General features: G+C 49.0%; 1 protein-coding gene across 5 annotated transcripts in view; it reads left to right on the top strand.

The window, feature by feature from the left end:
- The window catches only part of ABCC1 (ATP binding cassette subfamily C member 1 (ABCC1 blood group)), a 129,348-nt gene that overhangs the window by 14,830 nt on the left and 91,680 nt on the right, over positions 1 to 22,838 (top strand). The window lies entirely within an intron of this gene.

The raw sequence follows: 22,838 nt of genomic DNA, 5'->3' as shown, positions 1-22,838 counted from the left end.
GAAACCCTTGGACTCTGTGCCTCAGTTTCTGTGTCTGTAACATGGAGAACGGTAGTAGTACCTGTGTTCTCAGGTTTGCTTCAGGGATTAGACAAGACGAGACGTGCACAGTGCTGCAGTCTGCCTACAGGCTGTGGAAGGCTTTGCTACGACGGTATCCAAACCCCTTGAGGAAAAACATCTACCCCTGTCCCCTTCCGCCTTAAGCACTGTTTCCTTGATCAGAGCCTTCCCCAACCCCGCAGCCGGCTCTTAGGCAGGCCTTACTTGTAGATGGTGTCTTTGCCCTAGTTCTTAAGTCTAGAACGTGGACCCCAGGGGGCCGGTGCCTGCCCCTCGTTCCTGGCGGCCTCTCCAGGGCTGGGAGTGGCCCCTCGCTTTGGTTCGTGACAACTGGGTCATTTTCAACAGGATCCTCTGCCCCTGTTTTGCTTTGCTCTCGCCTGCCTGGGAGCTTCCTGGTTTTGGCTGTGAATGGGCCAGCGTGTCCAGATTGTTCCTTTTCTTGCTCTTGGAATTATTTCCTTTGGACCCATGCCCATAACTGGGATTGTTGGGTTTCAGGCGGGACGGAGTCTCTGGCTTTTCTTTGCATGTTTCTGGGTTGCTCTTCAGATAGATTTATTCACTCCTTCTTCTGCTTGTCGAGCAAGTATTGAATGAGTGCGTGCCGTGTGCAGGCAAATTAAAAGGATGTGCGTGGTCCTGCTTCAGGGAGATTCCAGGTAGGAGGGAAAGAGACACTAGGAACTCTGCAGGGAAAATAGTTGAGAGCGTAGACTTTCAGAGCATGTCCTAAGTGCCAGGGAATGTTCTAGATGCTTTACGATGTTTTCATCCCGACAGTAAATAACCTATGGATGGGGAAACAGGCACAGAGAGGTGAAGTCACCCAGAGTCTGGCTGGGAACCCCTGCCCTGTGCTATAGGAACAGAAACATGGGGGTTGCTGTGGCGAAATAACACGTTTGGGTCTTGGTGAATAATGGCGGAGGGGGCACTTCAGATGGGTGAGGCCTCTCCCCACCGGCTGGCATCTGAGGCCTCCACGGAGGCACGAGAAGGAGCTGACCAGGCCGGGGCACAGATAGGAAGAAGCTGGGTGAGATAGAAGAGCCTCGAGAGACCTTCCCGGCCAGAGCATCAGAGGCTGGGGGAGGGTGTCGTGGGCTGCCACGGGCGCACGACCATGCCCTGCAGGGCTAGATTAAGGCTGATAACCTAGTTAGTATTAACTCACACTCCTGGTGCTCGTGAGTCCCAGGCCCTGTTCAAAATGCTTTCCATTGAACCCTCAAAACAGCCTTATAAAGTGGATAGACCATTGTCCTCATTTTACAGATGGGGCACCCGAGGCCCAGAAAGGTTATGTACCTTGTTGAAGGTCCCACGGCAGAGCTGGGACAGAACCGTGGCTGTTTGGCCCAGAGTCCAGGCTCCTAGGCGTGGCACCGTCCTGCCACCGAGATGGGAGTGTCCCTAGTGGCCTGTTTTAAAATAGCTGTTTGTGGGTGCTTCCAGGTCAACGGCAGGACAGGAGGGCGGGGGGGGCCGGGGGGCGGGTAGCAGAGTGGAGTCTTTTCCAGCAGGCTGTGCCCAGTGACTCTGGCCGAGTCTCTTGGGTGGCTTCGGTGTTGTGGCACATGGCGTTCTGAGCTGTCGTGACCGCAATAACAGTGGCAGTAACAATGGGGTAGAGGTGGCAGAGGTGAACTTGGCCCCCAGCGACTACCCCCTCCCCCAACACGGGAGGGTTCACAGTCTGGGGAGAGGTGGGTGACCGAAAGTCAGACAGGTGGAGCAACTTCCTCAAGGGCACGTAGCCAGGAAGTGCTGTTGATAGGGCTCGAGCCCAGGTGTCAGCCCCTGGGTACCGCTCGTCCCCGGTCCGCCCACCCCCCATCCCCGTGACCCTGTCTGGCATGGATGGGGAGCATGCCTCTGGGATTTCCATTCGGAATAGAGAGACCTTGGGGTGGGGAGGAGGGCGAGCTCGGGTGCTCTGGGGCAGGGGCCCCGGGCGTCTCAGGGGACTTTTGGAGACTGACGGTGGCTTTCCCAGTTTCCTGTTTTGGGGCTGTCCTCCAGAGAAGGGACTGAGAAGAGGGAGCCAGAAAACGCTCTCGGTTTCACAATGCCCAGGCGCTCTTGCAACGTGTGGGTGATGCAGCACTTTCCTGGTGGGAATCCCACATGGAGATTCGGTTTTCCTTTGCTTAGCTCGCTCAGGCCCTGGCCTGTCCTCCTGGCCCTGTGTGTCGCCTGATCCCCTCCTGGCGCTTTGTTCTACTTGTCGATGGCCGTACACACCCAAGGCTTGTCCAGCGACCTTCTTGGCTTCTGCTCTGCGCTCCCTGTCTCCGCTGCGGCACATCTTGGCATGTTTACAGCCCTTAGGTTTTACCTCCTTCGGGAAACCTGTCCTGAGCTCCCAAGTGGAAACGGCGATGACAGTGACTGCCACTAGTAGACCGGTCACCAAGTGCCCATCTCTCGTCCCCTGCTTGACTTCTCAGGGAGGCATTAGTTGGAGTGGTGAGCCAGCCTGCCTGTGTTTATGTCCACTTCTACTTCCAGGCTGTGCCACCTTGGGCAAGTTGCTTTGCCTCTCTGTGCTTTGGCTGCTTACTCTGCAAAATGGGAACATCCCACTGGGGGATGAAAATGAAATAATGTAATGTGTAGATGTAGTCCTCAAGGTGACTCTGAGAAGCAGGTGTTGTCCCTGCTGTGAGGATGAGGAACCTGAGTTTTCTTCCCCTTTGCTTGGTGAGTTAAGGGGTGCTATGTCTGCTCTGGAGATCTCTCGTCACTTACATGTAACTCTTCAGTGACACTTGGTACTTTTAAAATCTTTTGCTATAGCTATTTATGTACCCATCCTACCTCCTGTACCAGATGCTAAGCTTTTTGAGGGCAGGATACAAGGGTGGATGTCGTGTTCAACTGTTACAAAGCAGGGCTCAGTAAATGTGTTAAAAGAATGGACAGGCAGGTGGATGGTCTTTGGAGTACTAGGTATCTGCTTCTCCCTCTCCCTCTGCTGCCCCCCCTCCCCAGCTCGTGTGTGTGTTCTCTCTCTCGCTCGCTCATTCTCTCTCTCAATAAATAAATAAAAAATCTAAAAGAAAAAAAGACAGGGGGTTTCAACTGGAGTGATTGTGCCACCCCCGCTTCCATGGGGACATGGACACTTTCTAGAGACATTTTTGTTGTCCTGACTTGGGGGAGAGGATGCTACTGGCATCTGGGGGGTAGAGCCCAGAGATGCTGCCGGACATCCCGCCGTGCACAGGACAGCCTCACAACAGAATTGTCTGGTTTCGGATGTCAGCTGTGCCAAGGGTGAGAAATCAGGGGTTAAGGGGACTTGTAATCTATTTACAAGCAACATAGCCGTGGCAAAAGACATTGCATTCAAATTTATTTATTTTTTTAAGTATTTTTTTTTTTTTAAGATTTTATTTATTTGACAGAGAGAGAGACACAGTGAGAGAGGGAACACAAGCAGGGGGAGTGGGAGAGGGAGAAGCAGGCTTCCCGCAGAGCAGGGAGCCCGATGCAGGGCTCGATCCCAGGACCCTGGGATCATGACCTGAGCCGAAGGCAGACGCCTAACGACTGAGCCACCCAGGCGCCCCCTCAAATTTATTTATTTTTAACAAATGCAAACGAGTCCTGTCTAGATGATGTATTTTCTTTTTTTTTTTTTTTAAGATTTTATTTATTTATTTGACAGAGAGAGACACAGCGAGAGAGGGAACACAAGCAGGGGGAGTGGGAGAGGGAGAAGCAGGCTTCCCGCTGAGCAGGGAGCCCGAAGTGGGGCTCGATCCCGAGATCATGACCTGAGCCGAAGGCAGACGCTTAACGGCTGAGCCACCCAGGCGCCCCTAGATGATGTATTTTCTGACTGAGGTGATGAAGCGGGGTTGGTGTGTAGTTTTAGAGGGGGGTGTTAGGTTTCAAAGACAGCATATGGGAGGTGAGAATTCACGTGGTTAACTTGACCCTGGGTCTTACTCATCTCTTTTTTTTTTTTTAAGCGCTTTATTGAGATACAGTTCACATACCATATGATTCATGCATTTAAAGTAAACAATTGGGTGGTTTCTAGGATAGCCACAGAAGTGTGCATCCATCCCCACGGTTGATTTTGCGACCTTATTTGTCTTTGTGTCCTTTAGACCTGGCCGGCCATGTGCCTCGTGTGATGGTCGCACATGTCGGCCGCATCCGGTTTATAGTTTGCGGAGACGCTGGTGTCTGGCCCATAGCTTTCACAGGTGCTTCTGAGTGCCCGCCATGTGCCAGGAGCGGCTGCAGGTGGGAGGGGAACAATCCGGGAGCACCACCTGGGCATTCGGTGCCCCCACAGAGTTGACAGCCCGAGGGGAGGGCAAGATAGGGAAAAAAATCATGTTTGAGGTAAGTAGCATCAGATCAGGTCACATGAAATTACTGACCTTCAATGATTTTTGACCTATGGCCCGGGTTGGCAAGCGTTTTCTGGAAGGAGTCAGGTGGTCAATAGCTTAGGCTTTGCGGGCCAGGGCGAAATCAAGCGACCACACTTGGCAGCAGGCAAATCATCTGTTTTACATTTTATATTTAGTAATGTGAAATCCATTCCTAGTTTGGGGGACAGATTTGGCCCATGGGCTGTAGTCTGCCAACCCATGACCTATGCAAATAGCCATTTGTATGGTTTTTGTTAGTCACAGGTATGACGCATAATGTATTATATACTGTAGTGCGTATCCCATAACATATATAGCGTTAGAGTATTAAGATAGTATGTAAAACATCAAATAGTATCTGAAAGAAATATTTAACGACCATATGGTGAGTGCTCTACCGTAAATGTACGGAGCTCCGTGAGGTGTTAAATGAGGGATTGGATGTGCTTGGCGGGGTGCGGAGGGGGTGAGCCTCCATGAGGAAGGGCTGCTTCTGCCGAGGCCTGAAGGCTGCCTCTGAGTTGAAGCCAGGGCAGTGAGTGGGGAAGGGCTCCAGGCAGGGAGGACAGATTGTGCAAAGGCCCTGAGGCATGGAATGGTACAAGAGCAGTGAGTGAGGAGCTTCAGGCAGAGCCTCAGGATTGGGTTGCAGTTTGAAGCTATCCCTTTGGCTCCGGGGTGGAGGGGAGGCCGGCGGCCAGTTAGGAGCCTGGGTAATAACCCGGGTAACCCAAAAGATACTTGGGAGGTGTGGAATGGATTGAACGAATCCCCTATCTTCTAGTGGCGCACCGCTTTTTACTTTATTTCATGTTAATAAAAGGACCTTGTGTTTATCAAAGAGATACCAGAGGTCCTGGTTAGGTTCTTTTCACGCAAATCCACGTGCTCTCATTTCCCTGATGATTTCTCTACCATCCACTGTTTGGACGGGTGCCATCTGATAGAAATAGAATGCAGGCCATGTTTGGAGTTTTAATTGGTTGCTACATTAAAAAAAATAAAAAGCAGGTGACGTGATTTTAATGATTTATTTATAAAGATTTATTATTTGAGAGAGAGCATGCATGATTGCGGGCAGAGGGAGAGAGAATCTCAAGTAGATTCACTGCTGAACGTGGAGCCCGATGCGGGGCTCAATCCCACGACCCATGAGATCATGACCTGAGCCGAAACCAAGAGCCAGACGCTCAACCTACTGAGCCACCCGGGTGCCCGATATATTTTAACTCCATATAGGCAGTATGTTAGCATTTCAACATGTAATTAATGAGATACTATGTGGTTTTTTTTTTATATGCTAAGTCTTTCACATCCAGCGTGTGTGTGTTAGAGCTTGTCTCCGTTTGGTCTAGCCTCATTTCAACAGTAGCCCTGTGAGATAGTGTATTGGACACTGTAGGTTTAGATGGCTTCTATTATTTTGTTAAAAATCAAACATTATATAGGGGCGCCTGGGTGGCTCAGTTGGTTAAGCAACTGCCTTCGGCTCAGGTCATGATCCTGGAGTCCCGGGATCGAGTTCCGCATCAGACTCCCTGCTCAGCGGGGAGTCTGCTTCTCCCTCTGATCCTCCCCCCTCTCATGCTCTCTCTCTCTGTCTCATTCTCTCTCTCAAATAAATAAATAAAATTTAAAAAAATCAAACATTATAATAATTGTAGAGCTGGGGCACCTGGGTGGCTCAGTAGGTTAAGTGTCTGCTTTCAGCTCAGGTTGTGATCCCAGGGTCCTGGGTCGTGCCTTGCGTCAGGCTCCCTGCTCAGGGGGAGCCTACTTTTCCCCCTCCCTGTGCTGCTCCCCCTGCTTGTGTTCTCTCCCTTCCTCTCTCTGTCAAATAATTAAAATCTTAAAAAAAAAAAAAAATTTGTAGAGCTGTAAGCTGCCAGGAATGCATGCTCTTGCATTTAGTGATTTTTTTTTTCCCCCTAGCGTTATTGAAATGTTGACATATCACATAGGTAAAGTTCAGGTCTATGACATTAAGGTTTGATAAATGTGTATATTGTGGAGTGATGATACAGTAAGGTTAGTTAGCACCTCCATTCCCTCACATTATTACCTTTTCCACCCTATTTAGTGGTGATAATTTTTAAGATATACTCTCATAACAGCTTTCAAGTATATGATACAGTATTTTTAACTATCATCACCATGCTGTACTTTAGATCCCCAGAGCTTATTCATTTTATAAGTGAAGGTTTGTACCCTTAGACCAAGGTCTCCCCGTTTCCCCCACCCTCTAGCCCCTGGCAAGCACTGTGCTCTGTTTCTAGGAGTTTAGCTTTTTAATTTTTTAAATTTTTATTTATTTTTTATTTATAAAGATTTGATTTATTTGAGAGAGTGCATGCACATGGGCTCACATGTGGGGGAGGAGCAGGGGGAGAGGGAGAGAATCTCAAGCAGACTCCCCTCTGAGCGTGGAGCTCCACACGGGACTCGATCTTAAGACCCTGAGATCATGACCTGAGCCGAAACCAGGAAGTCGGTTGCTCAACCGACTGAGCCAACCAGGCACCCCTTTATTTTTATTTTTTAAAGTGTATTTTTTTTTTTAATAATCTCTACACCCAACGTGGGGCTCGAACTCAGGAAACCCTGGGGATCAAGAATTGCATGCTCCACTGACTGAGCCAGCCAGGTGCCCGAGTTCCGCTGTTTCAGATTGCACGTGTAAATGAGAATACAGTATTTGTCTTTCTCTGGTTTATTTCACTTAGTATAAAGCCCTCACGGTCCATCTGTATCGTCACACACGGCCGGATGCCCTTCTCTGTTAATGTCGGGATGATACTCTGTCGTGACCGTTTACAGCACATTTTCTTTATCCCTCCATCGGCTGGTGAGCGCTGAGGTGGTTTCTGTGTTTTGGCTGCTGGGAGTGATGCGGCCGGGATCGTGGGGGTGCCCGTCGCTCTCCAGGATCGGGATCCCATTTATTTGATCCCATTTCCTTCCGATATACTTCATGATGTTGTACGGACTGGATTCCCACAGGGTTGACCGGGCCAGCATTCATCACCACTTTTATGATTCTCATTGTGTATCTCCGGGTTATCAAGCTTAACCCGCACCACCTTGTTTTCCGCCTGTGAGGCTTTAGTAGTGATGAAGTGAAGCTGTTGACCTTCAGGTCAGGCTTTCTGTGTTTTCTTCAGCTTGAGGAGTAATTTCTAAGGGGATTCCTTGCGTCATTGTTTGGAATAGCAAAAGATTGGCAGCAACCCAAGTAGTGGGCCTGGTAGGGGCCTGGGTAAATAGACCGGGTCCTGCCCATTCTGTGGGGGAGTGGGGATGCTTCCAGAAGAAGGTAACAAGTGAGGACAAGGCCGGCCTTCAAGATACATTTTTTTTTTTTTTAACTGAAAACATCAGGATACAGTTGTCGTATTTGGTATAAAACCTCTTGGGTAAAGAAAGGGAAATTAAGAGTATGTAGTTGTATTTGCTTAAAGAATTCTAGAAGGGTACTCAGGAAACTCAAATGTGGTTGGATTTGTATACAGGGCCAGGATGCATGGGACCCTGCAGAGGGTGGGGAGAGGGAGGCAAGAGTAATTTGTTACTATTTGACACACACACACACACACACACACAGAAATATACACATATATCTGTACACACACATATATTTAAATCAGAGTCCCACACTGCCTATGAAAATCAATTTAAAAAGAAGTTGATATTTTCTGTTATTCCCAGCTCCTGGCGTTTAAAAAGTTTTTTTTTTTTTAAGATTTTATTTATTTATTTGACAGAGAGAGAGTGAGAGCACAAGCTGGGAGACGGAGAGGGAGAAGCAGGCTTTCCGCCCAGTGGGGAGCCCGATGCGGGGCTCGATCCCAGGACGCTGGGATCATGACCTGAGCCGAAGGCAGACGCTTAACCAACTGAGCCACCCAGGCGCCTCTGCTCCTGCCATTTAATGGTATTTCCAGAGCACCTTCCCTGCAGAGGAGGAAGGGATTATCCTTCGGGAAGTGCCCCGGGCGAGCAGAGCCCCTGGCTAGCAGAGCGGGTGCTTTGGGGGCTGTGTTAGTTCAGGGCTGGGCAAGGGCAGGATGAGGCGGGGGCCGCGACCCGCCCAGGGGTACGGAGGCATGAAGGAGTGTCGGCTCGGCTTGGGCACAGCCAGCCCTGCCTCCTGCTGGCTCTGTCCATACCGCCTGCTGTATGCGATACCATGCACCCACTGCAGCTTGAAATGATAATATTTTGCATGTAACTCATGAAAATGTGGCAGGGACATAGGAAGAGGTGGATCTGGAAGTAATCCCAATAATAGCCGTGACATTTACTGAGCGCCTACTGTATGCTCTGGCCTGTACTTAATTGCGGGCCTATTTGCTTCGTTCCATTGGTATCTGCACTTTACAGCTGTGGAAACTGAGGCTCAGTTGCTTGCCCAGTGTCACGTGGGGAGGAGCTGAAACTCTGCCTGATAAGGGGCGTGTTTGGGGAGTATGGATTCTAAACTTGATGAGGGGAAGGACTCTGTTAAATGGGGTTTCTCAGCCCCAGCACTGTTGTTCTTTAGGGCTGAGCACCTCCCTGCTGTGGGGCTGTCCTTGCATTATGGGTGTTTGGCAGCATCCCTGGCTTCTGCCCGCAAAAGGCCTAGAGCATAAGTTTTACCCCAGTAGTGACACCAGAAATGTCTCCAAACGTTGTCAGATGTTCCGTGCAGGAAAACTTGCGGAGGCGGATTTCCAGAGAACCACTCCATGGAAAAAATAAATCAGATGAAGGCATGAAATCCATGGTCCCCACATCACTCAGAGTGAAAGTTAAAAAAATGCCTGTAATGGCCTGTGAGTCCTTTATAGTCTGTCCCTCCCTGCCCCTTGCCTTCCTCCCTGACTTCATTTCCCATTACTGTTGAGTCATACTGACCTCTCTGTTGTTGCTGCAAAATGCCAGATGTGTTCCTACCGCAGGACCTTTGCACTTGCTGTTTCCTGTGCTTTTTTTTTTTTTTTTTTTTTCCCCCCAAATGGCCTTTTGGCCTACTCCCTGGTTTCTTTTTTTTTTTTTTTTTTTTTTGATTTTTTTCATTTATTTGACAGAGAGAGACACAGCGAGAGAAGGAACACAAGCAGGGGGGGTGGGAGAGGGAGAAGCAGGCTTTCCGCCGAGCAGAGAGCCCGATGCGGGGCTCGATCCCAGGACCCTGGGATCATGACCTGAGCCGAAGGCAGACGCTTAACGACTGAGCCACCCAGGCGCCCCTACTCCCTGGTTTCTTAAATGTGTTACTGAAAGACACCTTCTCAGCAAGGTCTTCCCACTTCTCTGAGTCCTTTTCTTTTTTTTTTTTTTAAATGTTTTATTTATTTACTTAGAGACAGAGATAGCTAGAGAGAGAAACGAGCTGGGAGGAGAGGGAGAAGCAGGCTCCCCGCTGAGCAGGGAGCTCAGATCCCAGGACGCTGGGATCATGACCTGAGCCGAAGGCAGACACTTAACCGACTGAGCCACCCAGGCACCCCTCTGAGTCCTTTTCTTATAACACACCTGCACACATACACACACATACATATATGTGCATGTGTGTATATTTATACACACTGTGTATATATATATATGTATTTTGTATGTGTATATTTTTTCCTTTTATCTCGTTTACTCTCTGTCTCCTCTTACAAGGCTGTCAGCTCCAGGAGGGCAGGCCCTTTGCCCTGCTGTTCACAGCTAGGTCCTCAGCAGCTGGAAGCAGTGCTCAGTAAATGGATGAACGCTGTCTGTCCTGTTTACTGCTGTGTCCCCAGATCTATTCCTCTGGCTGCCACACGCCTGACCCCTCTCCAGTCCCTGGAATGGGACCACATGGAGGATTCTGTGAAGCTCCAGGGTCTGATAGAGGAGAGGAAGTGGCTGGGGACAAAATCTGCAAAAGTGGTCAGGGCCGGATGGGGACCATGAGGGCAGGTGTATGCTTTGCAGGGCAGGGCCTGTCACAGGGAGAGTTGGGGTCAAGGCAGGTCAGAGCACGCTGCCTACTGCTGTTGACATTGGGACACCTGTGACAGGCAGCCATGGCTCTGTTTTCTGCTTGGCTGTCAGTCCTTTTAAGACAGGAGTCTTGGCTTGGCAGGTCACCCCCGTCCCTGTCTTGCTAAGATGTTCAATTTTGCACCTTGGGTGTCAGAGTTCAGTGAGGATTTGGGGCTCTTGCTTGTGCAGGGTCATGCCCTGCCTTTCTGGGGGCTGGGAGTAAGGTCTGGATGTGGCCCTTCCATCCCACCCGCCCCCCCCCTTTAATATTTCTGGGCTTTATTCTTAGCTCTGATGAGTCAGAGGCTGAGGACAGGCCGCAGCTCAGCCCAGGAGCAGGCAGGGGCCATGGCGGCCCGCGTGATGCTGGCACCTGCTGTCCTCCCTCCCCCGCCCCCCCAACACCACCATGGGCTGCACCGGCCTCTCGCGGTGTAGCCTTAGACCTCCCCGGCTGTCTCTGGCCTGTGCCAGGGAAAGCAGAGGCCTCATGCCGTCCCTGTCAACAGGATTAATGTCCACAAGCCCAGCAGGCCCCGACCCGACTGACCTGACTACTGGCTTCCCCGTGCTCCTTTTCTCTGCTTGCTTCTGCTTCACAGCTCTCCCTTTGCCGGGTATCTCGCCTTTGGATCGGTTCTGAATAAGGCTCTGTAAGCGACCTGTCACCTCACCTCTGCGCCTGAAAGACGGGGCTCATTGCTTGGTTTGGCCCCGCAGATTTCCTTCTGTGCCTTTGCTGGGGCTCTGAAGCCGGCCTTTCTGGGTTTGACTCCAGGTCCCACCCATGTGCCTTCCAGCAAGTCTTCTTGCCCCTGTTTGCCTCTGTGTCCTTCTCTGTAAAATGGGGGATGGTGTAGCACCTGCCTCATAGGGCGTGGCTCTGATGACGAACAGAGCAGTAGGCGTTCAAGCAGGAGCATGGGCGCCTGGCTGGCTCAGTCGGTTAAGTGTCTGACTCTTGATCTCAGCTCAGGTCTTGATCTCAGGGTCGTGAGTTCAAGCCCCGTGTTGGGCTCCATGTTGGACATGGAGCCTACTTAAAAATAAATAAATAAATAAATAAATAAAGCAGGAACACAGTGCCTGGCACACCGTTCGTGCTTTCTACGGGCTTCTGTCCTGTTAGTGCTCTGATCAGCCTGAGCTGCAGCCCCCATGGGTTCGCCCTGGCTTCGTGGCCAGTGTGCCCTGCACCTGCGTGGACCACAGCCCATGCTGCCCAGAGCTGGTTAGGCATCTCCGAGCAAGCTAAGCCCTTGACCCTGCGGTCTGCACTGCAGGTTCCATTATTAGATCTATTTGCAGATGAAGGAGACCAGGGCTAGAGAGGTTAGCTGATTTTCTGAAGGTCAAGGGGCAAAAGTGAGCCTTGGCGGCTGGATTCAAACTCAGGCCCTCCGACTCCAGGGTCCCTAGTTTTTGTTGCTCTTGCTTGTATTCATCTTATTTATTCTGTCCCTCCCCTCTGCATTTTTGGAAAGGTGCATAACCACACGGCATCTTCTCCTCCATGCCTTTGCCCCCGCTGCCCCTCTGCCTTGGATGCGCTCCCCCCCGATCTTTGCTTGCCTGTCTCTTTCTGACGCTTGTGCTCTGCTCTGCTGAAATGTCACCTTCCCGGACCCTCACCTTGCTACTTGCTGTCCCCACACCTTTCCCTTTTCTGTATAGTGAACACTACTCTTCGCAGTTATGTGTCATGACCTATCTTTAGTGTGAGTCTCAAGGGGGCAGGACTGTGTCTGATTTATCCCCACATCCCCTTGATTAGTCCAGAGCTTGGCACAGAGTAGGTACTCAATAAATACTCATTGTGTGATGGAGAGAGTGAATGAATGAATGAAAGAAAGAAAGAAAGAAACCAACCAACCAACCAACCAACCCTGTGTTTTATTGATCAGTTTCTTGGCCAGGAACTGAACCTGGAGCCTTTTGGGTCATGTCATTTAACCCTCCTGATTATTCTGTAATGGCTGGGTTCTAGAACTAGTCTCGTTCAAACTGAGACCTGGCGGGGCCACTGCTTTAGGGTGGTAGGGACAGTTTTTGCCTCCTGGGGGGATATTTGGCAATGTCTGGAGACATTTTTGATTGTCACAGCCGGCTGTGTATGCTGCTTGCAGGTTACGGACCTGAGTTTCTGTGAAATGGGTTTATAGCACCTGCCTCCTAGAGTTGTTTGTGAGGATTAAATGGGATATGTGCTTACGGGCATCTCTTGGACAGAGGTTAGGGACACTGCTTAACATCCTCTGATGCACAGGATAGCCCCCTCAAATCAAAGAATTTTCTGGCCCCAAATACCAGTGGTGCTGAGGTTGAGAAACCCTGCTTTCAGGCACAGATCTGTGACGGGGTGGAAACTGGAACCTAGACCCTCCAGCCTTGTGTTCTTGCACTGTGCACGTTGGGTAGGTGGGTGGGGGGTAGTTGTAGCATATTTCCATGTCTGGGTCAGAACGTTGCTTCTCCGTTCTGCACAGATGAACTTGGACTCCCTAAGGCCTGAGGACATTTAGTTGATGCCCTGCCTCAAAGAATGTCACCTTCCAAGCGGCCTCAGGCTGGGCAGTGAGGCTGTGGGCCTTGCAAATCCCCTAGAGTCGCAAGCACCTGGCTGAGAGGTGGTGCAGCCTGGGAGGTTAGGGCTCACTGTCAGACTCTCTGGGTTCAAAGCCTGGCTCTGCCTCCTTCCGGCTCTGTGACCCTCAGCAAGTTCCATAACCTCTCTGGGCCTCAGAGTCCCCTGGTCCGAAAAGGGAGAGTTCTAAGAGTCCTGATTTTGTAGGGGTTTGAATGGAATTGTGCTTGGAAAACACTTAGCACTGTGCCGGACATTTCAACTTTTGGGCGTCCGGTAAATATGTGCTTTCTCTTTGTTCCCAGCTCAGCATTTAGAAATGTCTACCCTTAAATTCCTGCTGTCACTGTTTATTTATTCAAAGCGTGAATTCCTTTTGTTATTATTAGTTTAGGGGTAATACATGCAGAGTGAAAAATCCAAACAGTGCTAAAGATAATAAAACAAAATGAATAGTGTCTTCTCAGCAGCTCCAGCTCTGCCCTCCCCGGAGATAGTCCCTGTTAGCTTTTTGCCTTTTTTTTTTTTTAATCCTTCTAAGAAAATTTCCCTGCCTGTAGAAGCATCTGTATACCCTTTTATACTGATTTTAAATGGGAACAGTAGTAGATGCATGTGATTTAAAAAAAAGCAAACAGAACAACTGTCTAGGTATGCAGAGGCATCTACACTTGGATTCAAATTCTCGGCTACCCATGCTGCTTGCAGGTTATGTGACTCGGCCTCAGTTTCTGTTATCTGTAAAATGGGTTTCATTCTAGGGGCTGCCTCCCAGAGTTGTTAGTGAGGATTAAATGGGATGTAAGGCATGTAAAGTACTTAACTTGGTCCTGGCACAGGCCACTAAGAACCTTCATAAGCCCTCGGTCTTTTTGTTTCTGTTGATGGAGGAAGGTGCCACGTAATTGCTTACCTGCAGGTCTTTGCTCGATTGTCATCCTGGCCCAGAGCTCTTTTCTGTAATAGCACCCAGACCCCACCATTATTCTCTGCCTGCCCCTCCCCTGCCCCCGTACTCTTCTTTAGGGCATTTGCTGCCATTGCACATGCATATAGCTGTTAATTTATCTATTTCGTATTTGCCTGTTTCAATAGAATGATCCTCTGAGAGTAGAAACTTGACCTCCAAATGTTACTGGAACACAGTAGTCTCCTGATACAGAATTGTCCACTGAGTGGTAGAAAGCTCCCTGTCATGACTTACTGAGGCGATCATATTGGGGAAAGGACCTTCAGGCCCCAGTGGGATGCCAAGTTCAAAGGAGGTCCTTGTAACTAAATAGGGCAGAGCAACCCTCACTCCCAGATGCAAGTGACCCAGAGCCCTGGTTCAGATTTGTCATTGTGTACCCGGCTGTTGTTGGCTGTTTGCTTGCCCTCCCCTCTGGAGCCACCCTCCTGTCCCGAGGTCAGCCCGTGGGGCCCTGGGCAGGGCTGTTTCCCTCTAGAAGCTGTGTGGGCCAGGCCAGAGCGGCAGGCTGTGGGGGGGAAGCCCCGTGGGGCCCCCGCTGAGGAGACACCCCGGCATACAGTGCTTCGGTGACCAGCCAATGGAGCTGAGAGGGCCAGTCAGCCTCAGGACCACTCCGTGTGGGGCTTGGCAGCCCTGGGGTGGCTTCTGGACCTGACCCAGCACAGGGCAGCGATGGAGAGCCGTTGAACGGAGCTGAGGAGGGGGTGCCCCTGGCCTAGTCCCCAGAACCCGTGAATATGGGATGTTGCACAGCAGAGGGGAATGAAGATGGTAGATGGAAATAAGGCTACTACTCATAGTTGACCTTGAGATGGGAGGTGTCCTGGCTTATCTAGGTGGGCCCCCAAATCACGGGGGTCTTTGTCAGTGGAAGAAGGAGACACAAGAGCACAAATGAGGAGAGGTGGCAGCCTGACCAGCACTGGTCTGATGCTCTCGGCTTTGAAGATGGCAGAAGGGGCCGTGATCCGAGGAATGTGGACAGCTTCTGGAAGCTGGAAGAGGCAAGGAAATGGGTCCTCCCTTAGAGTCTCCCGACAGAACGCAGCCCTGCCCACACCTTGATTGTAGCCCACCGAGACCCCTTTCAGATTCCTGACCCCTACCACTGTAGAATTCAACAAGTGTGTTACTTTAAGTCACCAAGTTGATGGTGATCTGTAACTGCAGTCATAGGCAATGAGCACAGGGAATGGGTTCTGAACTTGGTGATGATTGGAGGACTCACATTTTCTTCTTGGCCCAGATTTTTCATGGACACAGGCCCAGCTCCAGAAGGCCCAGTTCCTAGTCAGGCTTCCTATGTTTGAGTCCCAGCCTCGTCACATACAAGCTGGGTGACCTGTGGCAGCTTATTTGTCTTCTCTATTTCCGTTTCTTCATCTAACAAAGGAGCATCAACATAAAACCTCCCTTCTAGGTGGTCATGGAGGTTAAATGAATTGATTCACTTAAAATGCATAGAAATAGTGCTGGCACATAATTAGTGCTCAGTTAATGGTAGGTGGTATTGTTATCAGTAACAATACAAGATCACCATCTTGAGAGTATAATGGTATAAATTTCATTTATTTTTATTACTGAAGTAAGAATTAAGATTACTGCCAATAGTCCTTTATTGAGTGTGCAGGACACTGTGTGTATGTAATTTTATTTAATCTTTGGAATAGCTCTAGGAGATAGGTGTTCTCAACCTTAGAGATGAGGTTCAGAGAGGTTAAGTAACTCGTCTAAGGTCACAGAGCAAAGAGAAGAAAACTGGGTCTAGGAGACAAGGGGATAGGTAGTCTTTTTGTGAGATGGGGTGGGGTGATGAGAAGAATAGAAAAAGGGGAGAACAGAAGGAAAGAAGTAGGCTCTAAAAAAGTCAGCTGAAGAGGTTGTATATAATAGTAATAATCAACATTTATGTGGGTTTTTATGGTCCCCTGGGGAGGAGATGGTAGTAGCCCCATTTTGCTGGTGGGCTCTTTGAACCTCAGAGAAGATCAGTGATTTACCCAGAAGTATGCTACTGGTAATGGTATAAACCCTATGCATGCATGTCGAATTCTGAATCATATTATATAAAAGTTGACTCAGTGGATCAGAATTTGTATCATTAGGATGCTTTGTATTGTGAGGGCAAATTCATTTTAAACTTGTGTAAACAATTAAGTGAATTTATTGGAGAGGTCCACTGGGAGGGAGGACTGCAGGTTAAGTTTGATCCAGCAGCACCTCCCTTCCCGCCTGTTGGTACCAAGTACCAGTTTCTTTCATCTCCACCTTTTATAATGTCCACTGCGTTCTCAACTCTCCACGGAGGTGACACTCCTTCCTTCGCCTCCCAACTTTTGGTGCTTCCCTTGTAAATAGCTGAGACCCCTGTAGATCCCACATCCTCACCCCGCATCACTGGGGACAAGAGAGTAGTGTCCTTGCTGTGATTGGGTTGATTTGGGTCAAGATGTCTTAGTTTCTGGTGCCTCGGTTTCCTCATCTGTGAAATGGGCATAGCAGCACTGCCTCTCCTTGTGAGGACTGAGGGACATGCCTGGTACATCAGTGCTCGGAGTGTGCTGGTTGTCATTATTCTGCCCCGAGAGAGAGGGATGTGAGATGACAGCACTCAGTAGAAATGTTATGAACTCCCAGAGCTCATGGGCCAAGCGGCCTTGGACTTGTGCCTCCCCCCCCCCATCCTGAAGCATCAGGGCTGAGGGTAGGGAGGGGAGACACATAAAAGGGTGGCGAAGCTGTCGAGGTGTCCTGTGAAGAGAAGCCTGGGTTGGGGGAGCCAGCGACGCACTTTCTATGTCGAGATTTTCTCGGGCCGGGTTCCCCATGGTGTGCTGCCTGGATCAGTGCTGGTGACTGTTTTCTGGACTCGCTTCTCCCAGTGTTGAATTTTGTCATCAGTATTGGGCCGATGGGAGAGAGCCTGATTTCTGAAGCTCCCGGATCCGGAGCTGCTGGAAGGAAGAGCAGGGTAGCTGTCCACCCCGGGTTGCAAGCAGCAAGTAGCCAGCAGACTCTCCATGAATTATCACCCTTCCTTAAGCCTTCCAGTGGCCCTCTGCATTTGCTGTTTCCTGCGCAGACCCCAAACAGCAATGGGTCACACTGCTGGTCTCCAGGGGTGGCCAAGGGGATCTCTCTGCACAGAAGATTCCTTAGGGTCCCAGCCAGTGAGGGACACACTGGAGGCCCGGATGCTATTGTCTTCACTCCGGTGACAGTGGTCAGGGCCGCCGTTGGCTGGCTATGAAATTTCACGTTCACAAGTGGATTTCCCCTTTACACATGCCCGCCGCCTCCTCCCCTTGCTCCTCCCTCCCGGCTCTCCCTCTGGGCCAGGGCGGGCCTGTGGCTTGGAGCAGGAAGCTGCCTTCTGAAGGGCTGGCTCCTGCCTTCGCTGAGCTGAGCGTTTCTTCGGCCTCTCTGTGCCAGGAGTTGCGTGTCCTTAGATGCTCTCCGGTTTCCTCTTGCTTACTTCCTAACTCGCGCCTTTGCCTGTCCTCTAAGCCTCCCAAGTCTGGGCCACGCTGGTGGCAGTGGTGGGGATCATGGTGAATTCTTGGCGTCAGCTGCTAAAGTCACCCCTTGTCTCTAGAGCGTGCCGGTCCTGTGCGAAGCATCTCTCACACACTGTGCCGTTTGCTACTGGCCGCAACCCCCCCAGGCCCTTGGTTTACCTGACCACTTTACTGGGGAGGAGACTGAGCTTGGAGAAGTGAAGTGACCTGCACAGGTTTACATGAGGTCAGGGCTGGAATTTCAGTCCGCCTCTACCTGACCTGGAAGCCCAGGCTCATAGCCAGGTTCTACCTGGATGGATTGTTCCTTTTTTTTTTTTTTTAAGATTTTATTTAATTGTTTGATAGAGAGCGCACGGGTGGGGGTAGAAGCAGACTCCCGACTGAGCATGGAGCCCAACGTGGGGCTTGACCCCGGGACCCTGGGATTATGACCTGAGCTGAAGGCAGATGCTTAACGATTGAGCCACCCAGGTGCCCTGGATTGTTATTTTTTTAAAAGCAAAGTAGGAAATAATGTTGGGGAGGGGAAGCGAGGCAAGGGGAGGCATGGCATGAGCCAATTACTCAATAACTTTTGGGTACCTGCCCGGTGAAGAGGCTAGGAGTCGAGAGTAAGTACACGTGGTCCTAGCACTGAGGTCCTTGCATGGTCCTTGTAGGACAGAGGTAGTGACAAGTAAGAAAACCATTGCAAAGATTGGGGGGTGGGCCTGATGATTTGGGGAGTGGGGAGGAAAGCTTCCTAAAGGAGATACCCAAGTTGGGTTTTGAAGGATGTATAGGAGTTTGTTATAGTGGAAAGACATTGCGGGGAGAGCATCTAGGAAGAGGTATCCCAAAGAACCATTCATTTGACCGGCAGCTAGGGAGTGCCTTGAAAGCAGGGACCATGGCCCTCCTGAATCTCCAGTGCCTTGAACAATGCCTGACACATGCGTGGTAAATGCCTCATTGAGTGAATGCCGAGTTGACACACTGGGGAACAGGGTGGGAGAAACTGTAGGAGAAACAGACGGGGCTCAGACATGGAAGACCTCATGAAGCACAGCAAGGATCAGCTTTTGAAGGCGATAGGGAGCCATCCGAGGTTGTTACCCAGAGGAGAGAGGACAGTCTGATCTGTCCCATTTCTTAACACAGATATTTAAGTCTGTGAATATTCTTCTGAGCAGGAAAATCTTACTGCTGTTAGATCTTCCATTTCCCTCATTATAACGGGAAAAGAAATTTAAACTACAGTGAGATATTTTCCACTACCATGTCTGCAGAGATCAAAAAGCTTATAATACATGGTGTTTGGGCAGGAGTCACCCTTGTTCCTTGTTAGGTAGAGTATAAACTGATACCCCCTTGGAGGGCAATGTCTAAATTTTAGATGCATGCACCTTTTGTCCCAGCAGGTTCGCTTCTAGAAAGTGATCTTATAAATATGCTTGCGTGTGTGTGAAATGAAGCACTTACCAGATTATCAGTTCACTGCTGTATTATTTGTCTGTTAGAGCAGCCCAGTGCCCTTGTCAGCAGGAGGCGGGTCAGATACAGTCAGGTCCATCATACAGTGGGATAGCAAGTACCTGGAACAAAGAATGAGGAAACCCTTCCTTTGCAGTACAGGATGACCTTTAAGGCCTGTTATTAAGAGAAAAAAGCTGGGCACCCTGATGGCTCAGTTGATAGAGCACGTGACTCTTGATCTCGGGGTTGTGAGTTCGAGCCCCCGGCTCGGTGTAGAGATTATGTAAGTAAATAAATAAATAAACTAAAAAAGAAAACTTAAGAGAAAAAGCAAGGTACAGAACAGTGTGAGGAGTATGCTTCCTTCCATTTGATAACAGAAAATACGTATATATATATATATATATATATACACACACACACACACACACATATATATATATATACACACACGCATAAAATATTTTCTGGAAGGACACACAAGAAACTAGTAATGGGTGCTTCTAGAGACAGGACCCTGGGGGGTTAGGGACTGGGATGGGAAGATGGCTTGTCACTTTTACCTTTATTCAAAAGAAATACAATTAAGTTCTCAAGAATAAAACATATCTCTGTTACTGAAAAAATTGGTTTCTAATATTAAGTTAAAAAAAAAGCAAGGTACAGAACGGACTATGTATTGTACTTGTTAGGGAAACAAAATTGATAACACTTTATCTGGAAGGTATTTGGAAGAATACACAAGATGTTAGTAACGGTAGTTTTGCCTTGGGGGTGCGATGGGGGGTTGCAAATTCATAGAGGGAGTCTTCTTTTTCACTGTATGTATGCCATTTTGTGTAGTTTGAAAAAATTTTAACACATAAAAGTTATGACCTATTAAAAGTAGATTAATAGAAACATGGATGAATGAATGCCTGGTTGGTTCGGTACATGGGTGGGTAGATGTATGGATGGGTTGGTGCATGGGCAGGTGGATGGATGGATGGATGAGTTGGTGCATGGGTGGGTAGATGGATGGATGGGTTGGTGCATGGGCAGGTAGATGGATGGATGGATGAGTTGGTGCATGGGTGGGTAGATGGATGGGTGAGTTGGTGCATGGGTGGGTAGATGGATGGATGAGTTGGTGCGTGGGTGGGTAGATGCACAGATGCATGGATGCATGGGAAGAGAGTGGGTGGATAGATAGATGGGTAGATGATGGATGGGTGGGTGGGTGGGTAGATATATATCTATGGACGCATGTGTGGATGTCCAGATAAGTGAGATAACTTTGGCTGTAGTGGAGGAGGACTGAGTGGGGCCAGGAGGGCTGGAAGCAGGGAATGGTTAGGAAATTATTGTAGTAGTCCAGGCAAGGAATGACTGGGGCAAGGATCGGGTTATAGAAATGTCTCACACATGGGGGCGCCTGGGTGGCTCAGTCGTTAAGCGTCTGCCTTTGGCTCAGGTCATGGTCCCAGGTTCCTGGGATCGAGCCCTACATCGGGCTTCCTGCTCCGCAGGAAGCCTGCTTCTCCCTCTCCCACTCTCCCTGCTTGTGTTCCCTCTCTCACTGTGTCTCTCTCTGTCAAATAAATAAAATCTTTAAAAAAAAAAAAAAAAGAAAAAAAAGAAATGTCTCACACATGAACCAGGCTTGTGGTATACATAACTGCATATACTAAGGCCCAGCATTGTTTTTACTAGAAGGGCAAATTCCTTTGGAATGAGCTTTTTCTGGCAACTGCTCAGAAATGGTTCTGTGTATAATTAACCACCAACAGTTTAATCCCCTTTTCCACCGTCACCTTAAGAATTATAAGTGATGTGAAACCAGTTAAAATAATCAGTCTTCGATATAAACCACACTTATTTACAAGACTGTCTTCCAAATGCCCAAATCCACAGAGGCATAACCTTTGTCCTTTTTTAGGGTTTCTTTGTGTCTAGAAATTTCCTAGCTAATCCCTTTGTCTGCGTTGACCTTTTAAAGTTTATTTTTCAATGATTTCCTGTTCTTGGTTCTGGAGAAATAACTGTTTATATCACAGAATAATTACACCTCTGAAGAACCAGTTTAGGTACCTGGTTAAGACCTAGAGCTCGCTTGCTCGCTCTTTTTTAAAGTCAAATCCTTTCTTTTCTAAACATCTTAATAACCATTTGGAAGTGTACACTTCAGGAGTGTTAAATATACTCACATTGTTGTGCATAACTAGGTCTGTTTTCTGAGAAGCTCAGAGCATGTATTTTGATCAGATTGTCAAATGTGTTTTTTAAGTGAAATGATCTTTTTGTTCCCATTACCTTCTTATCTTCAACGGTCTTGAATGTGGCTTGAACGCTTGATACAGAGCAGTAAGATTCCAGGTTCCTTGGAGTTCCTTGGTGGTCTCACTTAACCTGATGCTGGGGCGGCTGTAGGGATCAGACATAGCTGGGGCTTTCTAGAGGGCTCACCGACTAGTGATGGGGAAAAAAGGCTAGGAGGGAGGTAGGCTGCATGGGGCCTGGGGCCAGCTTGAAGCATGTGGGCCTTGTCCTGAGACGTGTTGCTCCCCTCCTGCTGATGGTTGTGAAGCAGGAATTTGGGTCCGGTGCCGTCAGATTTTTCTAATTTTCTTTTAAAGATTTTATTTGTCAGAGAGAGAGAGAGAGAGAGAGCGCGAGTGTGCACGCACAAGCAGGGGGAGCGGCAGAGGGAGAAGCAGGCTCGATGCGGGACTCGATCCCAGGACTCTGGGATCATGACCTGAGCCGGAGGCAGACGCTTCACCGACTGAGCCACCCAGGCGCCCCACATTTTCTAATTTTCTAAGAAAAGCCAGATCTAAACTTTTATATGAAATTTTCTGATTTTAAATGCTGGCAGCGAACCTCAGATTTTTTTTTTTTTTTAAAGTGTGCTGAACCAGCAGCAATAACAACAAACCAGCTGTGAGCCAAATTGGCCCCGGGGCGGGGGGCGGGCACCTGTGTCAGATCTCTGACCTTATCTGACCCAGTCATGGTAGAAATAGGAAATTAAAACCATAAGATAGGGTAATAACTTTTCCAAAGTTGTAGAACTGGCCAGTGGTCATTCACTTCTCCCTTTACAGAAGTCCTAAACGTTGGCTGTAGTTTATTCTTGGGCCGATATACCCGATCTATTTATTATGTCTCTGCTTATCTATTTGGCCCATTTCTAGTGAAACACGTGCGGGTTCTTTAAAAAGCAATTCAAACAAATTTTGTTTCTGAGGCTGGGTAACTTAGTGGGTCACCGTAGGGACTTCAGAGCCAAATTGGCTGAGTTCGATTTGAGCTCCAGATCTTACCTGCTGTGTGATCCTGGAACAAATCACCAAACCTCTCTGTGCCTTTGCTTACCCTTCTCAAAAAGGGCTGATGAAGTACTGCCAGAATTAAGGGGGATAATGCAGACGAACCACTTAGAATAGAACCCAGCACAGAGGACTACAATTTGGTCGTTATCCATGATGCTGAGGCTGCTAATGGTGGTAATGGCAGTGACCATGATGGTGGTGGTAGTGCCGATGGTGGTGATGGGGGCGAACAAGAAGACTTTCTGAAGCCCTCAGGTGACAAGATGGTAAAGTAGAATGATGCATAACGACGAAAGGACTCTTTAGTTGACAGGGGAATACCCTTCTGGGTTTCTTCAATGGCAGACGCCATCTTTTGTGCAACGGTGGAACTTGCCCCAGGTCCCAGGACTTAGCTGTTCTGTGGGACAAGACCTACCTTCGTGCCTTATTTTTGTTTCATAGTCTTTCTGGTTCCTGATCTTTCCAGTTTGTACGTTCTACCCGAGAGGGCCTCGGGTGTAGGGTCCTGTCTATTTTCTTGCACGGTTTTGA

Source organism: Halichoerus grypus, chromosome 6 (assembly GCF_964656455.1).
Source record: "Halichoerus grypus chromosome 6, mHalGry1.hap1.1, whole genome shotgun sequence".
NCBI classification, from domain to species: Eukaryota; Metazoa; Chordata; class Mammalia; order Carnivora; family Phocidae; genus Halichoerus; species Halichoerus grypus.
Note: the sequence above shows the minus strand (reverse complement) of the source record. Positions and strands in the feature narration are given on the sequence as shown.